This window comes from Sebastes fasciatus, chromosome 19, assembly GCF_043250625.1.
Source record: "Sebastes fasciatus isolate fSebFas1 chromosome 19, fSebFas1.pri, whole genome shotgun sequence".
In the NCBI taxonomy this organism is placed as follows: Eukaryota; Metazoa; Chordata; class Actinopteri; order Perciformes; family Sebastidae; genus Sebastes; species Sebastes fasciatus.
In genome coordinates, this window is record NC_133813.1 from 12,424,803 (window position 1) to 12,430,802 (window position 6,000).

The following is a 6,000-nucleotide window of genomic DNA, read 5'->3' on the forward strand; positions in this document are numbered from 1 at the left end:
GGAGGTGTGTTGTTAGCAGTTCAACCAAAGTGTTTTACTTCTCAGGTTGTATTTGCAGGGTTTTGGAGAGGGAAATGTATCCGGTGCATCACTTGGAGAAAAAGTCAAAAACAAAATGTGTAGCAGAAATAGTTTTGTTTTCTTTTAATCTTAACCATCTTGTGACACCTTAAGTTTATCTTCGGGACCCTTTCAGTGTCCAGGTTAGGATAGGAACCAATGCTTTTCATGACAAGCAATCCAGTCATATAGCACTTTAAATGGGATGTTTTAGTGTTTTTTTTAATGACCCCCATTTTCAAACCACATTTGTCCGACACACTGTTATGTTTACATACATTTTACATAATAAAAGCATGAAAAGGATGCTAATCTGTATCTGGCTTGCTCGCATGTTATGCGAGTTAGTGCTCCTCTGACTGTATGATTCTCTTCCCAAAAGCTGTTGGATGTCACTGCTATGCTGATTAGAATCCCAACCAAGCCCTCCTTTTCATTGCTTGTTTCAGGAGAGGAGGGGGGGATTTTTTCAATGGAAGCACCACAAAGCATGCCTTTTCATGGGAATGAATCCCCCCCTTTAGCCGAGAGATCTGCACCCACGGACCAGGGAAGCAAAGACCTGGAACTAATTACACTAACGAGTTCACCCTGATCCCTGTAATAGCGAGTGAGTGGAATCATTAACAGCCATTTACAGATGGACGTGCACTTGGACACACAGGGGCAAATATAAATCAAATACAAGAGCTTTTAAAGTGTGCTTCTCTTTGCCGTCTGCTGATCTGTCCTCATTTCTGTCTGGAAGGAAAACACTGCTATGTGCACAAAACTCTCCCTCTGGCGTGTCATTGTGCCTCCTCTCCCATCCTTGTACCTGAACACAGCATTCTCCACAAAAGATATGCTCAACTAAATGCATACGGGGGTTTGAAATTCAGCTCGTGAACGGACTAAAAAAGTGTCTGAATGGAGGAGGAATTTAAATCTCAATGCATCGTTAGACTGGAGACATCACGTTGGCATTCAGGCGCTGCCAGGCGGAGAGTGAGTGTGCCAGCCGAAACGCTCGGATGAGAGAGTCTGACAATAACCACAGTAGAGCAAGAGGCGTCAGTGAAGCAGCTCAGGGCTGCAGGGATCTGTCACAGAGTGCAGGAGCAGGACTCACTCCAAGGTTAACGCTGCTGAGATTGGCTTGTTGGTGGACGTATAGTGTAGTGGGGCTGGGAGAAAACAACAATTGTAAGCAAAGGCTGATGGAGTGCTTTAATGGACTCTCCCCTGTGGGACAGTGCTGGGAAAAAGTGGAAAGAGCTGCTTCATGGGGGGACAGAGTAAAGAGTCTGCTGCAGAGAATTCACAATGATCCATTAGTTTGTAGAATCTCTCATTGATACAACTACTTCCTGTTTAAGGTCATGAAAAAAGCAGCATCCTGGTGCTTTAATCTCCCAATGACGTACATGCACCAATATTCCAAAATAAAAGAACTCCCTCAATTTTCACTCCCACTGATTTTTTTCCCAAAAGGGGACAAAAAAAGCAGCAAAAAACCCACAGTGTGCATGTGTGAACTCCTGTAGTTTGATAATGCATACATCCATCCACACCCATGTGGATGCTGACCTAAATATTCATCCCATGCACGCATCTGTAATGAGGCTTCCCAGCAAACCAACCCCACCTAATACTACACATCCCATCCCATCACAGCTTTGCAACATCAACAAAGAAAAGAGCAGTATATTGCATGTTCAGCATGTGCAGTTTTCTTATGTAACCCTTTTTTTTAAAAGAGCAGTGGACTCACCGTAAAAGAAGAGTAAAAGGCTGATGGTGTTCAGCTCGACTTTATGTGGAGACTTTATCCTTTCTGTCTCAAGCCCGGCCGTCCAGCATGGCAAAGACTGCGCTCGAATGAAGTATGTGCGTCGTTACGCGCCTTTGGAGCCCCCGCAGAGAGATGAATGGCACGGCACGGTTTATTATTCCTTCCTCTCCCTCTCTCACAGTCCCACAGAGAAAATGTACAGTCGGAATAGAGACTTCTTCCCAAAGAGCCACGGACAGCTCCGGTGCTGAAATATTTCTCCTTTCCTCTCTCTCTCTCTTTCTCTCTCTCTGTTTCTCTTCCTCCACCCTCCTTCCCCGAGCTACTCCCTCAGCATCTGAAGGAGACACGCAGCTCTGCTGGCAGTTGGAGGCAGGCAGGCAGGCAGGAGGAGACCTTGCTGCAGACTCACAGGCGGCCACTGAAGTTCAATCGCAGGATTTATAACCATCATATTTGCAGCCCCCTCCTCTTCCTCTTCCTCCTCCTCCCCCCTCCTCTCTGAGTTATAGTCATGATCATTTTAGGTTCACAACTTGTGGGCTCCTCACGCTTGATCCACCACCAGGACCCCAAATTATGACGTTAGGAACAAAGATGCTTCCTCAGCAGACAATTATGTCACACAGGGATTTTTTTTTTTTAAAGGGGATCATTTGGTTTAGAATGGGGAGTGCATGCAGCTTCAAGGTTGTGGTGGTTTGTTTATTTGTTTATTTAGATCCCCATTAGCTTTTGCATAGCAGCAGCTATTCTTCCTGGGGTCAACATAGTTTACATGGTGACAATACAAAAATACACATTCACATGACTCATCATTCACTAACATAACACATTGTAATGCACGTCAACTGTAAATAAAACAATAACAACTGACAGTTTAAATGACAAAAACACAAAGAAAATAGAATAAAGGCTCTGACTGAATCTATCATGATCTAAGAGATAAATATCATCATTTAACATGGAATGCCCATAATACCCTTACACACCAAAGAATACTTATTAATTACTAAAGTTTCTTCCTAAGTGATGCACTTTTAGTTTTGTTTTTTTAAACTATATATAGTATTTTGTTGTGTAATCTGATTTGGGAGTGAATTCCATTCTTGCATTTTTGTAAAAAATAAAGTGAGTCTTTGTTGTTATGACATTCTTAATGAAAACCATCAATGAATGCAGCAGTCCGTTTTTTACTTCAAACCAAGAGAGACATTTATGCATGGTATGCTTCGCAGTGAGAGGGGAGCCTGAAGTCAGGATTTAGCACGTGTGAGACATGGAGCTGTATTTTACGCAAGCAGAGCTGCAGCTGCACTGTGCAGATTAAATATATGCTGCTGTGATGCTGAGGAGGGGAGAACATGAAAAAAGATTTAAATCTTTAAAAAAAAAGAAATGTCAATTTAGATTTAAATAAAAAGAAATTGGGGATTAAAAAGCAATTTATGTTCTTAAATGTTTCCCACATAATTAGTGCAGTGCTTCCATTCCTTTTATTTGATGATTGCAATAATCCCCCCAAACACCAGGAAACATCCTGTATATAGAGTGCTGAAGAGGGATGAAGTATTTTTGTAGGCCAACCAGGAAGTTAGCATCGCCCTTGGGTTGCCTCGACGAAAAGTCAATGGGATTTTTCTATTGGGTTTTGAAATATTGCAGAAAATAAGCTCAAACTTTTATGATACTTACACTTTTTTTTCCGTAAAATAATCTCCAGAAGTAAAAAAGCTATCGTTAGGCTATAAACAAATACAACGCAGTCGCATTAACGCAAGTATACACAACGAGGCTGTAAAGGCGAACAGGTCGGCGTGATGACGTTTAGTATAGTCTCATTGTCAGCAACCGCCTTTTTAATGACGCGTAAAGGCTTCAAAATTCACGAGCGGGGTATTTATTAACATATTTTATGTCATAGAGCAAAACGTTAAAATCTGTTAACTTTGTGTTAACCACAGATCTTATTTCAGGCATCTAACCAAAAATCCATTAAAAAAAAAAACATTGACTTCCAGACAAGGGAACGGGAAGTGCTAAAATGCTAATTAATTTCCATGTTTAAGGGTTCATTCCTGTAGGCCTCTATTGAATATCATCCTCATATTATGGGATTAAAAAATATGCCTTTTACACATGGATCAAAAGTGGCGAAACTTAATATCTGATATGGGTTTTGGGTTTGAGTGTGGTAAAATATCTCGAGGGAGCCCCCCTAAGTGAAGTCATTCATGGGCGTTATACTTTAATGAACTTCCCCCAGAGAATTAAGCAGAGCAACTTCAAATTTGGTAGGTGTCATCTAACGACCTTTCAACAAGTTCTCATCCCAACTCGTCATACCGCAACCTTGACGTCACGCCCCTTGGCATCAAAACCACTATAGTTAGGTTTAGGAAAGAAATACATGGTTGGGCTTAAAACTGGTTTGTTCAGTGAAATTTCACTGAACTACAGTGTACAATATAATGAAAAAATGTCCACAATCCTGCTTCTGAGTGAAAATGTCCCACTCAAATGATATATTAAGTTGCACTAACATACAGAAGGGGTTTCGTTTTGTTCGCAATATTATTTTCAACATATTCAGTATAAGCAGGATAAATGAGTGGGGACAATAATCTCTGCTTAGTACTCAGCACTCGTCATCAGTCCCACATGAAATTGATTTACATTTAGTGACATTTTTGTGCGAAATAATAATCCCCCACAAGGAGAATAGTAAAACTTGAAATCCATCTTTGCTGTATGTCAGCATTTTTTAATGAAACTCACACATAAAGGATATTACAGCATAAATGAGTGACTCCTTGCACATAATATATAAAAATCCAAGCATAGATAAAAAATGTGTGTATATGTGGCATGACAGCTCACAGGGGTAAACCGCTGAGTCAGTATCATTACAGCGGGTCCTGTCTACAGCAGGGTATATGGTTAATGTATGAACAACTGGTATGCGCCATGTCCCTCCCACTGTGTTGTTCCACAGCCTGCTGGTTCAGATGGAAGGCCATGCATTATTCAGAAGACGTAAGTGCACAATGACCCCATGGGTCTTGAGGGAAGAGGGAGAAATGGTATGCTATGGTATGTCACAAATGAAACCTGACCCCTGACCTACCTGCCGTTGACACTTTTTCCCTGTAGTCACCTCTGCTCTTTGCAAAACAAATGGGATATGGATTTTCTTTCCACGTTGGCTAGATTGTGTTAGGCAACCGTGGCGTCTTGTTCGAGGAGAGCAACACATTAAAAGAAATGTGGAACCTTGAAAAATGCGTGAAATATGTTAATTAAACTCCTTTGTTTTAACATTGTCTGACAATCTGAATGTGTTTCATGGCTTTTCACACAAGCAGCCAAGAAACATAAATGAGTCTATAAGAGGAGAGAAAATGTGTTGATTAAAACTTTTATTTTGCTTCTTTTTTTTTTACAGAGGTGGGCTCTCAATGAAGACAAGTGCCGGAGGCAACGCCAAGCTTGGAATGTTTTTAAAAGAAGAATTAGGCTGGGAAAGCAAATAGCAATCGCCTCAGTTCCTCTTTCAGAATACTTGTAATGGTCTCAGTGGGGCAGTTTGTCACTATTAGCAGTCCATTCACTGTCCAGTTGCATTCTTACTATAAAAGCATCCCATGGATTTGGAGTTGGAGTTTTGGAGCACTGCAATCACTGCCTTTTCAGCCCTGAATTACGTTCCCTGTGGAATGAGAACAATGAGCCTGAAGGCACCTGATGATTGGACCATTCAAGTGAGCAGTAATTGCACCTTTTCTCTTTCTATTCTGTCACTTGTTCCTGTGGTGAAGTAGTTTCACTGCAAGAGCACCAATTAGAGAAATGACCCCTTATTCAGCATCTGTCATGTTATTAATCTCCCCCGCTAATCACGACTTTGGTCAAAAATGGTAGGAAGCTAAATTTTGGGGGGGCCAAACGGGTTGCAAGGGTAGCTATATATAATTAGTTATAATCCTTTAAGGTTGAGGTGATAAACATCCATCAGCATTAACTCTGAGGGTGTAAATTTCCATTTTTACTATATTGTGGAGCAATTATGCACTCAGTAGGAAGCATTGGTGGAGCAACCCAATGTCACGCCAAAGTGTGTAATAGACCTGCCTGTCCACCAGATGATAACTTGTCAGTGTCATCAC

At 41.2% G+C, this 6,000-nt stretch overlaps 1 protein-coding gene across 2 annotated transcripts in view; it reads right to left on the reverse strand.

Annotated features, from left to right (window-relative positions):
- The window catches only part of phf24 (PHD finger protein 24), a 38,957-nt gene extending 36,786 nt beyond the window's left edge, over positions 1–2,171 (reverse strand). The window contains exon 1 of one of the 2 annotated variants that reach the window (XM_074617902.1): positions 1,814–2,171. The gene's annotated coding sequence lies outside the window, so the exon portion shown is untranslated. The remainder of the gene's footprint in view (positions 1–1,813) is intronic. The other variant, XM_074617900.1, reaches the window with a different exon arrangement.
- Between the last annotated feature and the right edge of the window lie 3,829 nt (positions 2,172–6,000).